This window comes from Protopterus annectens, chromosome 2.part2 (assembly GCF_019279795.1).
Source record: "Protopterus annectens isolate FY-2018-M chromosome 2.part2, PAN1.0, whole genome shotgun sequence".
In the NCBI taxonomy this organism is placed as follows: Eukaryota; Metazoa; Chordata; order Ceratodontiformes; family Protopteridae; genus Protopterus; species Protopterus annectens.
In genome coordinates this window covers 997715016-997731639 of record NC_056730.1, presented here as the reverse complement: position 1 = coordinate 997731639, position 16624 = coordinate 997715016, and positions in this window count along the sequence as shown.

Here is a 16624-nt window from a genome sequence, read left to right as displayed (position 1 = left end):
GGAGTTACAAACCATTTCAGAAAGAACTACTAAAATAGCACATAAGAAATTAACTTGGTTAAGCTTGAAAAACTACTAGATAAAATATAATCACAACAATGACATTATATATGTTAGGGACATTGTATATAGTTATTGTTCCATGTTATGATGTTTTTAAGACATATATTGTGCATATTTATATATCATATTTCTTGTATTATTTTATTTCATCAAAATCAATAAAAATGTTTTAAAAAAAAAAGAAATAGAATCAGAGCAAGGTATGTAGACAGAAGAAGGGAGTGTGTGAGAGATGCAACCATATAGCCAAACTGGAGGATAAGCTCTCTCAACTCAGTACTGGCATAACCAGTCAGGAGGAAAAGGAAACCACACTCACTACAATTCCAGTCTCACATAGACCTACCACGACAGCAAACCAAACACATAATCACACAAAAACATACTCGGAGGCTCTAAATAAAGATCTGCCTAAGCAGCAGAGATCTCCAAAGTAGACACCCAAGCAACCGCCACCCCAAAACAAAACACGTGCAACACATATCTCACAAAGCCAGTGTGCCAAACAGTCACAGCCCTTAAGACTAAACAACACACCTGATACACTTGTAATAGGTGACTCTATCGTCAGGCACACTGACGTCCCGGTCACCAGGCTGAACAAGGAAAAGGTCATGGTGAGCAGCCTGCCGGCACTAGGATCCGCCACATAACACAAGCACTCAGGTCACTCCAAGGCAAGTACAAATATGACTCAGTCATTGTCCATGCTGGTGTGAATGACCTGAGATGTACCTCCCTGGACTACATGAAAAGAGACATAAAGGAGCTCTCTGAGCATGTAGCCCAGGCCGGTATGACCCTGACCTTGAGTAGCATCTTACCCTCACCAAGAATGATGCCACAATATGAAGACAAGATGATCAATTTCAACAATTGGCTTAAGTACTGGTGTCATTCAAAGGGGATCCAATGCCTGTCAGCTTGGGATGATAGGCTCAACAAGCCACGATGCTTCGCTAGGGACGGCTTGCACCTGTCACCCCCTGGGCTTTCGATATTGGCAAAGGCTCTTGCTACCCCCATAGTGCCTTTTTTAGACAAGGCTCAAAAGACAAACCCACCTCCATAGGTATCACAAGGGATAAGAAACTAAGAGTAATGCTACTCAACGCCAGAAGTCTAAACCTCAAGATGCACGCACTCGAAACTCTCCTTAGCATGGAGAACATCGATATCTGTGCAGTAACAGAAACCTGGTTCAGGGCTCACAAGAGCACCCCAGCACTACCAGGTTATACCTCATATCATGATTTTCGGCCCCAAAACTTGGACCGAACCACAAAAGGAGGGTGAGTATCGATATTCATCAAAGATACCCACACCTCCAGGTTGGTGGCAAAGCACGAAGCATCAGAGACTATCCATGTGCAACTAACAGTGGGTAAAACTACCTTCCAGTTTATAGCCTGCTAGAGACCACCCTCCCAAACCCAGGAACCCCACTCGGCCTTCCTGAGAACACTGGAAAATATGAAGGTCTCTCCAAACACTATTATATTGGGCGACTTCAACTACCCAAACATAGACTGGGAGCATTACTCTAGCTCCAACACCCTAGCCCAAAGGTTCCTAGAATTTATAAACTCAAATGCTATGGAACAACTTGTTACCACTCCCACAAGAGGGGAAAACATACTGGACCTGATCATCACCAACATGGGGACTCTATGCTCCAGACCAGAAGTGTATCCCTCACTGGTAAGATCAGACCATAAACTAATCTCACTGGATATTCACATCCCGACCCCACCCCCTGCCCAGAAAACCACAGTGAAAAACTTCTCTAAAGCAAATTTCACACTCATCAAAACCGAGGTTGAATCCTTCAAAGCCCCCAGGCCTGTGGAAAATATGGCCCAGACCGCAGAATCCTTTATAAATGCATTCTATGAACACCTTCAGGAATGCATGGATCATGCGATCCCAAATAAAACCAAGACCCAATCCTGCAAAGACAAACGTCCTGTCTGGTGGACCCCAGCCATAAACAAACTATACAATAGAAGGAGGAAGCTACTAAATGATAGAGCAAAATCCTAAAAAGGGAAGGCATCACTGATCAGTATTAGCAAAAAACTACGGACACTCATAAAATTGTCTAATGCCAGCTTCGAGAGAAAAATTGCACAGGACACCAAGGATAATCACAAGGCTTTCTTTAGTTATGTTAGGAACCTGGGTGGTAATTCCCAGATATGCTCAGAATTAGTCCAAAATGACAAAAAATGCACTGAACCCACAGACATTGCCAACATCCTAGCTGACAGGTTCAGTGCAAACTCCCCCCCCCACCAAAAGGACAAATATCTATCCCAGCAGAGTGCTGCCCCGCTGACATCTCAGATGCTCATGTAACAGCCGCCCTCTCCAAAGCAAAAAACACAGCATCAATGGGACCAGACGGTATCCTGGGCTGCGTCCTACATGAACTCCAAGAAGAGCTAAACCCAAATATAAAACTACTGTTCAATCTCAGCCTTACTACATGATATGTGCCGAAAGAGTAGCGTACAACAACAGTGGTCCCTCTCCATAAAGGTGGTGCCTCAACGGATCCTGGAAACTATCGCCCCATAAGCCTGACTAGCTTGGTCTGCAAAGCTATGGAAAAGATCATCATGGACCTCATAAATAAAGATATTGGGGACCTACCGACACTGGATCCTACCCAGTTCAGCTTTGTTAAGGGCAGATCCTGCCTCTTAAACCTGGTTGATTTCTTTGAAACAGTCACCAAGGCGATTGACGAGGGGAAGGTGGTCCACACAGCCTACCTGGACCTCGCAAAAGCTTTCGATACAATACCCCACTTGGGCATTATAGATAAGCTCACCAGCTTAAATATAAACCCCTATGTCACTAGATGGATTGCAAACTGGCTCAAGGACAGAACCCACATGGTTAGAATTGCTGGAGCCATGTCAGACTCCAAACCAGTTACAAGTGGTGTCCCACAAGGCTCAGTCCTGGGACCTCTCTTGTTCGGTATATATTTCTCGGAGGTACAGGCCAACACGGAAGGACTGTGGCTGACCAAGTTCGCAGATGACTGCAAACTGGGCACCATAATCGACTCTCCAGCCGACACAAGCATCCTCCAAAAGGGCCTCATAGAAACAGACAACCTCAAGCTAAATGCCAAAAAGTGTATAGTCATCCCCTTTGGCAAAAACAAAGTGCCCACAAATTACCACATAGGTGGTAATCCATTAAGTACAGAAGAAGTAATTAGTGACCTGGGGACCCAAGTTGATAGCAATCTCTCATTTGACAACCACGTGGTCAAAGTGGTTAGAAAAACATTTTATATAGACCACCTAATCATGAAGGGATTCACATCTAGATCAGGGGAGGTCATCGTGCCTCTTTACTCACACCTCATCAGGCTCATAATTGAGTACAATGCCCCTTTTGGGATGTACCTTACCAGACACCTGCAGCAACTGGAAAGACCCCAAAAGTACCTCACCAAGAGGATCAAAGGGCTCAAACAGATGCCATATGCTGCCTGGTTAAAGAAACTCCAGCTCTACTCAGTGGCATACCGCCTGTACAGAGGCGATCTGTGCCTGACGTATAAAGCCATGTCCAACCAGGAATTAATGGACATGCTGCACCTCAGAAAATCCAAATCCCATCGAGCTACGCGCTTGAGAGTCTTGAACCTCAGCACTGAAATAAATAGGACATGCTGGAGGGACAGATTCATAACCCAGAGGCTCCCTTCACTCTGGAATAAAATCCCAGTCCAGGTTAGGCAGAGTCTCTCATTGACTCTCTTCAAGAGGAATCTTGATGAGTGGATGGGAGATCATAGGTTTACCCCGGGTATCACTTCTGTGTCACTGTTAGACAGAGGCACAGTATACTAACCTCGAAAAAGGGCATAGCAAAATAAATTTAAAATAGGTGGCGAAAGCCAAACACATTCTGGCTAGGCTTATAAATGCCCTAGGGCAGATAGCCTAGTATGAACCTATGAATCTATGAACCTAAGTGTTTAAGTTCTATGAATGGAGATAGCAGTTGCATTTCCTACAGTCTTGAAATGTGCTTTTGTTTCTGAATGGAAATGGGGTAAGAGGCATGATATTTAAGAAAAGAAGGGAGAGATTCCCACAGTTTGGGACCAAGGATAGAGAAAGCATGGTCTATGTAGTGAAGCCTAGTTTTGGGGGGGTGTCATTTGGAGGAGATGACATGAGTGGTTAAGATGCCTAAGGCTGTATATTGATGTATCTCTGAATAGTAGAAGTAAGTGGAGGGAAGGTGCAATTTTTATTAAGTTTAAATAGTTGAGAGGCAAGTGGAAAGTCAGCATTTTTTAAACAAGAAACATCTTTATTGAATTATCCTGTATGACATTGACTAAAATACATTTATATGAATGGATACAAATCATATTGATATGTTTTTCAGCTGAAAGCATTATACATCATTTATAACCTGTACAGTAATTGCCTGTCAAACATTACATACTTCATAAAATTCCTGCCTTTGCTTAAACCTAATTCCTCCTACAAAGCATTATTCTGCATGTATTGTTATTACAATTCCCATTTTTTTTGTGTATTTTGATGCTATCCTTTTCTAAAGATCCAAATATCACTTCTTTTATTTCTTTTATTATATTCATTACTTCTAGTACAGTTGGTTTAGACTTTGATTTCCATTTTCTAGTAACGGCATTTTTGGCAGCCACCAGAATCAAGCTCATGTTTAGGCAAATTCATTTCTGTTTCACAGCTCAAAAAATCATTTCATAGGTTCATAGGTTCATAGGTGTTTACTAGGCTAATGACTATGAGGGACTTTTTAAGCCTAGTCATGCATCCCAAATCTCTGACAAGTTCTGATAGCCTTGATAAATTTGTAAGTAGAAGTTTGGGAGATGAACCATTTACAGGTTACCTGTGTCCATTAGAGACATAGATGCCAAAGCAGGGATGATTTTTTGGTTTCCCATCCAATTGTCCAAGTTGCACTTGAATTGGGTTAGGGAATAACTTTGCTTCAAATGAATGGGGAGCCTGTTCCATAGGTGCAATAATCTATGGGATACATACCCATCTTTCCAGCAGGATTTATATATATATATATATATATATATATATATATATATATATATATATATATATATATATATATATATCACAGCAAGATTTAAGTATTTAGAATGGGCAATTCTGGTGCTATTTGTTTTGTGAATTTGCAGGAGGTCCATCAGAGTGGGGTCTGACAATGCCCTGTATGCCAGGCACATATCTCCCCTCAAAAGCCTAGAATACAGAGATAGGACATTGAGGTGGTATGCATATGACATTTTGCTTATGCCCTGTATTCTTTTAGTGAGGAATCTCTATGGACATTCCAAATGGTTGGATATGCCTGGTTAGGTACATACCAAAGGGGCATTGTATTCAATGATAGGTCTGATGAATGCTGAATAAAGCAGAACAATGACTCCCTTGGACTTAGATGCCATACCATTGTTTATAAGTTGTGCAATACAGACTGATTTCCTGTCATTGTAGACACATGATGGTCAAAAACTAGATTTCTATCTATGTGTGCCCCTAAGTCCCTGACTACTGGGTCATCTCTAAGGGCTGTGTTGTCAATATGATAGTTATCAGAGATGGATGACTTCCTAAAGGATAAAATTATGCATTTCTTGGCATTTAGTTTTAGTCCATGGCTCTGACATCAGTTGTGTGTCTGTGTCAGCCCCTTCTGGAGAACATTTGTGTCAGTCTGAGGTTCAATGACAGCTCCTAATTTGTAAACATCTGCAAATGTAGTCAGCCAGAGACCACTGGCATTGTCCTTGACTTCTGAAAAGTAAATGCCAAAAAGGAGTGATCCAAGGACTGATCCCTGAGGGACTCCACTTATGACTGGTCTCTTTGTAAAGGTGGACTCCCTAGTTCTAACTTCCTGGGTCCTGTCTGTGAGCCATTTGGCTATCCATTGGGTGACATATGGGTTTGTACTTAACCTCCTGAGTTTGTCAACAGTGCCCGAGTGGAGTATTGTGTCAATTGCCTTGTCCAGCTCAAGGTAGGCAGTGTGAACAATATTTCCCTCATCCGTTGCTTCGGTGAACTTCTCAGAGAAGTCCACCAGGTTGAATAGGCATGATCTTCCCTTGATGAAACCAGACTGGGTTGGGTCCAGTTTCTGGAGGTTTACTATATATCTGTTGATCATCTCCATGTTAATTCTTTCCATGGCTTTACATATACGACTAGTGAGACTTATTGGACTGTAGTTTCCAAGGTCTAAAGATGGCCCACTTTGCACAGAGGGATGACTGTTGCTTTTCTACATTCATGAGGCATGAAACCTGTTTGAAGGCTACAGTTAAATAATAATTCCAGAGGCCCTGATAGGTCATGTTTCATGCTGTTTAAAGGCATCTTGGGATATTGACTGGGCCCATTGGTGCAGTGTCCTTGGTCTTAGAGAGAGCATTAAGGACCTGTTCCATAGTGATAGTAGGGGTGAGTTATATTTGATATTTCCTGTGGGAAGGTTGAGGGAGAGAAAGGGGTAAAGTTGGAGCTGAATTTATCACCCAGAAGGTTTGCTATGTCTTCTGGCTCAGTATAGGTGGCTGCATTTATAATGAGCTCTGTACACAATTGTGTATTGCCTTTGAGGTTGCAGACATAGCTAAAGAATGCTTTGTGGTTGACCTTGGACTGGGAGACCAAGCTTACCTCAATTTTAGCATTGGTAGACTTTATTTATCCTGTGAGTTTTTTGTTTAGTTTGATGAGTGCTTTTATCCTGCTGGGTGCTGCACCTCCTAATTTTGCCATGATCTTCTTCCTCCTGTTATTCAGCCTATTGATTTTCTGATTCACCAGGCTGGCTTGTTTTTTGAGTTAGTTCTGTACTTCTTCCTGGTGGGTACAGCTGCCTCTATGCAGGTATTAACATGTTTGTACAGGGTTTCTGTGAAGAGTTCTGCATAGGCAGCAGTCTTCTCAGGGTTTATGGGGACTTGAAATTTTGCCAGGTTCTCACTTAATAGCAGAAGGTTAGCCCTACAATAGTTCCTGAATATTCCAAGTTTAGCTGGGGTTCCAGGTTTTATTTTTACTTTAAAGGAGACCATTTTGTAGTTTGAATGTACCAGGGAAGGCATTACAGTAGGGGGTGTGCAGCACTCTCCCATATTAGTGAGGACCAGATCCAGTATGGTTGCACCTCTGGTCGGTGTATTGACTATGTGGTCCAGGGAGTTTGTGTTTACAAAATCCAGGATTCTCTGTGCATGTATATTTGGTATCATATAGGATTCCCAGTTAAATCTGGTGTAATTGAAGTCACCCATGAATATGGTATTGGGTTGGATGGTTAGTGTTTATAAAACTGCCTTAGTTACACCAATTCGCTCACCCAGTATTTTTGATAGAGTAGTCTGCAGGGATTTTTTTAATTACAATCCCCAAAAATATACTCCCACTTATCTTGTTTTTCTCCATCGCACTTCTAACATTTGATATCTATGTGAGGAAAAACTCTTTGGAGTCTGCATGGGGTATAAATATAGCTATGAAAACTCTTTCAAACAAAGATCCTAAATCTTCTGGACTTTGTTGCATATTTTGCAGTCATACATATATCCTCCCACTGTTTATTTGTGAATTACTTATCCAATCTTTCTTCCCAATCCTTTCTAACCTCCTCTGATTGATTGCTATAGTCATCATGCAATATTTTGTAAGTCTTGCTAATTATCTCTTTTTAACAGCAGCTTCTGTTTTAGATTCTTCTAAAAAGTCTAGAAGTGCTGGTCTTTCATTTAGGACCCCCCCATTCATTTTTCTTTACTCTGATATTAATCCCTGATAGAAATAGCAATAGCACCTTGGTTCCTTTTCCAGTTTTCTCTAGTAAATTCCATCATCATATATAAACAGGTAAACAGAGTCCTCTCTAGGCACAAAACTGTCCGTGGAAAATAATTATTATCCACAACTTCTTCTATGTTTGATAAAATATTCCTAACCTGTGTATAACATAAAGGGACTAAAATATTTTCACTGCCTGTATATTGCTAATCTTATCTATAAAACAGAGCTTCCAATTTCTTAGTTTTGTGTTATATATTTTTTTTCTCTTCCCACATATCCTTAGCTGACATAACAGAATCCTTTTTAAGCCATACTCCTAAATATTTACTGTAATTTTATGATGTCATCATAAATGTGAGCATTCCTAAACCAATTCATGTGTGGGTACATAGTTTACAGCTGTTGCCAGTATCTTATCTTCATTAATTTTGTATCGCAAAAGGACTTTGATATATATATATATGGGTCTACTTCTAATGACCGATATATTCGACAGTGAAATCACCGACAACGACCGACAACGCAGTTGACCGACCTTCGAATCCCGACAGACGGAAGACCGACAAGGGAATGTGTAAGCGACCTGGTAAGTATCGATAGTGAGGGATTTAGGAGTAGGAGCGGACAGGTAAGTGTGCAATACTCAGGGATGTAGGGTTAGGGTGTGTGATAGGTGAGTGTGCGGTAGTGTCGGAGCTTGGGGTTGGGTGTGTAAGTGAGTTAGGGTTAGGGTGCAGGTAGGGAGTGTGCGGTAGTGTCGGAGCTTGGGGTTGGCGTGTGTAAGTGAGTTAGGGTTAGGGTGCAGGTAGGGAGAGTGCGGTAGTGTCGGAGCTTGGGGTTCGGGGTGTGTAAGTGAGTTAGGGTTAGGGTGCAGGTAGGGAGGTGTCGGACCTTAGGGTTAGGGTTTGGGTTAGGGCTAGTGGATATGTGTTGTAGTGTACTGTGTTGTTTACGTAGTGTGTCGGTGTTATGGTGTTCGTGTTTCGTTGTCGGGTTTGTGTGTTGTCGGTTTTCTACGTCGGTGATTTCTGTGTCGGGGAATCGTTGGTTCGGTCTTTAGAAGTAGACCCATATATATATATATATATATATATATATATATATATATATATATATATATATATATATATGTGGGAATGGCTCATAAAGGCAGTTAGCCTAGTACTAACCTATAAACTAAAATAATATAATCTGCAAATAAAGCTAACATTTCTTGATTACATACCAGTTATATCTTTGAATTTCTGAGTCTGCTTTTTTCTTTGCCAATATTTCTAAGTTAGCAAGTCAGCATGTTGTTCCACGGGGAGCCAATTAGCTTGGTTTTGAGGTTCATAGGTATGTACTAGACAGTCATTGTGTGGACCATTTCAAGCATAGCAAAAAAACAAAAAATCAAAATTTCCATCTAGCCTCAAGGAGGGCAAGACAAGGTAGACAAGGAGAATATTTAAGGCTCCCCATCCAAATACCTAGCTTTACCTAGAAGGTGGCAAGGACGCTGCTCTGTTTCACATATGGTGGATGTTTGTTCAAGTGAAGAAGAATATGTAGGGGTATCAATCTATAATGCCAACATATCTTATTTACTAGCTGATGAAGGTTTAATTCATTTAACCAAGTAGTTATGTACCATTATACAGCGACCCCCCCCATTAAATATTCAAAAATGTGCACGCTGATTGGTCAGCGTGCACGTTGTAAATCAGAGTTATAGTAATGGAAAAAGGTCCGGTCACCCGGACTTTTTCCATTACTATAACTCTTTTTTTTACAGCAATGGAGAACGCAAGATCTCCGTTGCTTCACAGTGTCTCGCTATGTTAAATGGGTTTACCATACCGAGACAGCTTTAAAAATGCAACAGAGATTCTCCGTTGCTTTTTTTAAAGCTGCCTCGCTATGTTAAACTCCTTTAATGTAGCAAAACAATTTTTAAAAAGCAACGGAGATCTTGCTTTCTCCGTTGCTTTTTCAAAACTGTCTCGCTATGTTAAATGGGTTTAACATAGCGAGACAGCTTTAAAAAAGCAACTGATATCTTGCTTTCTCCATTGCTTTTGCCCACAGCTCTGATGTACTGCGTAGGCATGCGCATGCGCAGTACATCAGAACTGCAGCAGAATAACAGACAGCTGCGGAAGATCAGCAAGGAGGCATTATACGATGCCATTATTTAAGAAAAGTAATTATTTTTTTCTTAAATAATGTCATTGTATAATAGCAATAACCCACTTCTGGGTGTGGGTAATGCTGGATTTACCCACGGTTGGCTTTGTTTGGCCACTCGGGCTTCGCCCTTGTGACCAAACCACACCAACCATGGGTAAATCCAGCATTACCCACACCCAGGCATGGGTTATTGCTATATTAGTTCTGTGAAGGAATAGGAGATCAAGTAAGGTTGCATCTTTCATGGCACAAAAGACTAGACATGGATCTCCATGAAGGAGTTTGTAAGAGAGTGAATGCAGCAGAAGTGCTGCCAGTCTATCCTGATAACTAAGAATTTTGACTCCAATGATCTTTTTAGTTACAAATCAAATGCTTACCTAAAGGTGCATTATATTTAATAATGGGTCTGATAAGATACAATGAAAGGGAAGTAAGACTCCTTTGGATCTACAGGAGATGCGTTTGGAATTTAGATGGACCAAGTAAAAGGCTTTCCAAACCTGTGGAGTCATGATGGTCAAATGGCAAAGAATTGTCTACAACGTACTCAGATCCCTTACAACAGTATCTGATTAGAGGGGCACATCTCCTATATGGTAAGTGAAACTCTTTTGCTTACCAAATGAACTGTGCAGTGCTGTTCATTTCTTGGGGAGAGAGTGGTGAATCTGGAAATAGCATTTGAAATGGACTGAATGACGGCTATATATATGCTGCAGCAATCTGTGTGAGACAATATTCCAGCTGAGCGAGGGTCTGTCTCGAAAAGGGGAGATCCTATTAGCTCAGAATAAGAAAGAGTTGATTTTTGTGTGTGTGCAGTCCAGGTGGAGTTGGACATTTATTACTGAGTCCAACCAAACCCCTAGGTATTTGAATGAAGTGACATTTTCTATAGTGCTATTAAGATGATTGAGGATTTTTAGAGACCTGGAGATAGAAGTGAGCTTTTACCTAGTGCCAGGAAGAATTGTTTATCACTTAGCCACTGAATAAGGGCATGAAAATCAGCTTGAAGTTTTAGTTCAGGAGAAGAGAAGAGACTGATTGGTTAGAGTGGAATAAGACTACATCATCAGGATAATGCAGAAGAGCAAGATGGGCACTTCAAAAGAAAGTTTGTTAATGCGGATATCACAGAGGAGAAACATCTTTTTTGCAGCGGGTCTGATGTAGGGGTTGACAAATTAAAATTAACTGTGAAGTGGTGGTTAGGGAGGTAGTTTTTGAACCAGGGCAATGTGTCATCACTAGTGCCTATTTCTGTGAAATCATCAAGGGGAACTGAGTGATCAGCAAGATGAAAGGCTCTGGTGAGGTCAATAAAAACAGCTCCAGTAATTACACTTTTGCCCATTACAAGACAAATGTTGCTATTGAATGCACATAGCTGTAGATGCACTGTGACCCAACCAAAAACCATGCTGCTTTTGCGAGAGAAAGTGGTATTAGTCGATGTAGTTGAGTGAGTTGAAAATAAAGTATTGTTCCAGAATCTTTTCTATGGTAGGGGGGTTAGAAATGAGCCGGATGTCTAATGGATTTGAGGGACTGGATTTCTTAAGGAGATATTTTACAATGACATTCTTCTAGCTATTGAGCATAATATTAGGTGCAATAAGTTCTAGATGTGTTTCACTGGGTTTTGAATTTGTCTCTACAGTGATAAATAAACCATGGGTGAAGGTTGTCCATACTGGGGAGGCTACCCTGTTTAACTTGTTCATGCAGAAGGCAAATGTCCTTGGATGTGATAGTTCTAAGTAGAATGAAGGGAGATATGCAGAGGAGATGGGAGTGTCATATGTAGTTTGGGACTGGCTAGAAAAATGGCTGGAAATGTTACTGGAATAAGAAAAGAAATCAGATGCAGAAAGTTTAGAGGATGTGGAATACATGGAGGGAAGGCTCTTCTATCCTGTAAGACGGTTGACCTTTTTACAGTTTTTGAGTGATTTTGATAGTGAGGTTTGGCATGATTTCATGAAGTGACTTTAGTAATGATGTACACCTTGCTTGGCAAGGTTAGGTATCTGGGTGTAATGCTGTCTGTTTATAATAGGAGGAAGTATTTTCCAAGTGCGCCATGCCTTGTCTCTGAGTTGTAGAAGAGCTTCAAACTTATAGTTCAACACGTTTTAGATTTGTATAGTCTTTGGATTACTGCAAAGAAGGTGTTTTGCAGGTCATCAGTTGACAGGTAAGTAGTTCTGCAGCAGTGTTAGGGTCAGATGCGCTCAAAACTGGTGACCAGTCAGTTTAGGAGAGGGTGGATATAAGTTTATTAATGTTATTCTGTGATTCATTACAGAAAAATCTGAGGTTTAATGATGGATATGAAAACTAATAGGGCAATGGTCTCTGAAAGATAGAATATAATAGATTAGAGAATAGGTGAGGTGTACATCAGCACCCTGACTGAAGAATAAATGTTCTCCAGCAGGGTATTAGTGTACAAGTAATGCCCACTGAAAAATGAGTTTGCCGCTTCATGGCAGCATATCAAGCTGCTGTGAAGCTCTGGCTGCAAAGACCTAATGGCCATCATAATTTTACACTCACTTTTGCTGATAACCGAGTGAAAAATAAAGAAAAAATAAAATAAAATAAATGTGCGTATGTGTTTATGTCTGTATGTGACAGTGTATGCATGCATGAGAGTGAGAGATGACTGCTGTTGTTTGGCGAGTGTAAAATAACAGAAACCGAAAAAAAGTGTGAGTGTGTGTGTGTGTGTGTGTGTGTGTGTGTGTGTGTGTGTGTGTGTGTGTGTGTGTGTGAGAGTGAAAAGTTAGAGTGATCCCTAGCAGCAGCAGCAGCATCAGTTAAGAGGTTTTCGTACCTCTTCTATATCTTTCAACCTCTCAGCACAAGAAATCTGGACAGAACCACAAATAATGAGGGACAACCAAAAATAAGGACAGATTTTAAATATTGCTCTTATAAATTTAGAAAGTTGCTAGAACAACAGGGTTTCAATTAGCATGTATTATCTGAAGGATATGAAGTGTGAAACTCAAATGTCTGTCATTATTTAATGGCTTCAATCCCCAGTGAATTGCCAGAAAACTGCACATTTTATGAGGACGGAACCAAATATATCAGCCAAAAATCTGGACATTCTGCAGAAATGTGGACAGTTGAAAGGTATGATCTGTTGACTCTTACCTCAAAATATATAGATAAACCTAAAATAAACAGGGGACAAAGGCTAAAAATAGGAACATATTTTACTTGATTATTAGGATTTGTGTTAGTATACATTTTCTGAAACAGAGGTGTGCATGAGAGACTGAGTGAAAGTGACAGTAAAGACATTTGCATAACTCTGGACCTTTCAGCTCTATAAATCTGGATAAACCCTAAAATAAAGAGGGAACAAAGGATCAAAAATAGGAACATATTTTAATTGCTGCTCTTATAAAATTGCAAACTTGCTTAGCTAATAGGATTTTTGTTGGTAGGAATTTTCTGAAGAAAATAATAGTCTGAAACTCAAATGTATGCCATTATTTACTAACTTCAGTCTCCAACAACTGGCAACAAACCAAAAGTTTTAGGAGTAAGGGACCAAAAATTAAAGTAAATGCCTGGATATTATTTAAGTGTTACATTTTGGATGTAAAATGCTTCCTCCAACACCATTAACATATACTACAGCAAGTTTGAGACATTAAGTGTATGAACTATTTTACATCAAAAATATATTAAAAAATGGTATAGTAATTAAAAAAATAAGTAAGTAAAACACAACAAATTTTACAGAGACCTCATTCTTTAAGTGCAATAATGCCCTCCAGGGTGTGTGTTAATGTGTAATTAATGTCTGTGCATTGGGGCTCATAACACACCTGGGCAGGTGTTAATTACACACACACCTGTCTGACATTACTGCTCATGTATGATAGTATAATAATATTACAGAGACATTCTATAGTGCAATCCATTATAGGATGTGCAACAATGTTTAGAGTTGATTGTGGGGTGGGTTCAGTTTAGCAAAGCATGAGCATGGTGGCCTTCCTATGAGGAGCTGTAGCAGTTTCCATAGTGATGGGGAACACAAGTCCCCACCCAAGAGGTATGGCTAGGACTTAGAAGAAAAGTCTCCTGCATAAACGTAACTGGAAACTTTCCTGCACTGTCCCTTGACTCTGAAAAGATCTGCCAAGGTTAATATTACCTTGTCCTGGCTGTATGTACTATATTGTTTAGCCATACCGGGTCAACAGCACTACCAGTAATCCCTCAAAGCCCCACAATCAACCCTAAAATACTAAACTGGGTTACTCCTATGTCTATCTCTAAGGATTTCCTAGTGAACATATTTAGGTTTCTAAGCAGCCCTAAACCTACAGAAATAGCAGCAAATTGGCAGAAGAAAGTTTATTGTGTTAAAAGGATTAGCATTTAACCGCTAAATGCTTGGTTTAGGCATACTTTCTGCTTTGTAACCTTACATACTGAGATACGCAAGTGTCTGATTGAAGCGCGTCCCCATACAGATGGGCTGGATGCCTCGTGGCGTTGCTTTGCATCGCCTTAGAGTTTGATTAGTTTAAACCATCGAACGATGAAAATGATGTCTTTTACTCAGAATGAGTGCTGTACTCTTATTTTACCTGAAGTCACTCCAAATACTGGTACATATTTGAGTGTTATTTAGTGATGTATTTTAGGTCTGCCACTGCAAATTAACTCGCTACCTGACTGGTCTCTTGAGTCGCTCAACATACTAGTTCATGTATTTAATCACACTACCAGTAATGAGCTGTTAGTTATGCTTGGTAACATAGGGCAGACAATGTAAAACGATACTGTCTAGTTGGATTAACTTAACTATTGGATAACACACTAACTAGATACTGCATTAGAATATACTGCAATACTGTGCTGTTTAACTGTATCTACTGTTCAATTATAGCAAGTTAACTATACTGTCTGCTACTTACTGCACTGTTGTTTAACCCTGTTAATACTGCTCTAAGACTACTGAACTTAACATACTACACAAAGGATACCCTGCAGTTTGTTGCTAAACCCTCTATCTCTCTCCCTTATTCTACCTGTAGATAGCCCCCTTGCCAGATGAACAACGCGTGCTTCCTTAACTTGCTGACTCACTTGGACTCCCAGTGCGAATGCACACACCAGCCTCCTCTTAACCCCAATGAATTTCAGTTGACAATCTCCCAAAGAGACTCAGGGTAAAGAAAATATCCTAACTACAGTGTTTTTGTTTGATAAGTGTCTGCTGCAGGCATTAGACAGTACTTGGTCATAACACCAGCCTAATATCCTACTGATAGATCCAGGAAAGAAATTAAACAAGCTGACATTGTACTCTGTTACCTTTAGGACCCAGGAACAACCCTTGTGGTGTAGGCCCCACTTCGCTCGGGCTCGCTCCGCACCTCACCCTGCCCCCTATTCCCACCCGCCCCACTACCTCTACATTTATTAGGTCACTAAGCTCTTCCCCCATACCACCAACCAATCACAACTGTCCTGTGCTCTGACTCATCTCCCTCTCATTTCTTGTTTGCCCACACTGATTAGGCAACTCTGCCCACCTACCACCCCCTATCCTCTGACTCATCTCCCTCTCATTTCTTGCTTGCCTACACTGATTAGGCAATCTCCACCCACTCATCTCCCTCTCATTTCTTGTTTGCCTACACTGATTAGGCAATATCCACCCACCTACCAACCTCTATCCAGTTAGACTCCATCCTTCATCCTTCCAGCTTTTTATACACTCACTACCTTCCAACTCTTTATACACCCTATTCTACCAAGGAAACCTCCCCCAGCTTACTACACTCACTAACCTCCTCACACCATGGATAAAAAGTATTTTACTACCCTTCCCTTCATACTATTACTCCTTATTATTTCCTATCTCTCAACCAGTTATGAAACTCTAACCCTAGCAGGAGTCTTCCTCTCCAAAGGTCACACCTCCATTCATTCTCATAACCCCTCCACACACATCCCTCCGTCTCACTACCATGTTAATAACCCGATTCCTAAAATAAATCATCCTACCCTCTGCCACCCAAAGGTTCCCACAACAAAAGACACCCTAAAATTATTAATTAAACTCCAAAAAATATTTGACTACTTGAAAAAATCTATCACAAAAGATGGAGATATCCACCCCAACCCAGGCCCTAACTTTGACTTAGGCCCCAAAACCCTGAAAGAAGCCAGAAACCTAGTGGGCTCCCTCCTTATCCTTCATCTTAACCTAAGAAGTATTAATAATAAGGTTCACAACTTACATGCCTTGCTTGCAACTCACTCCCCTGACATCATGTGCCTATCGGAAACATGGCTTAAACCAGGCACTAAGGATGAAGAAATTATCCCACCTGGATATAGCATCCTTAGGAGCGATCAAATAACCAGAAAAGGTGGGGGAATAGCTGTCATGTTCAAGAACTCCCTGAACATCACAATGAACCCACTCCAACCTCCAAAAATCCCTAACCTTGAACTAATTGCTCTAAAGATTC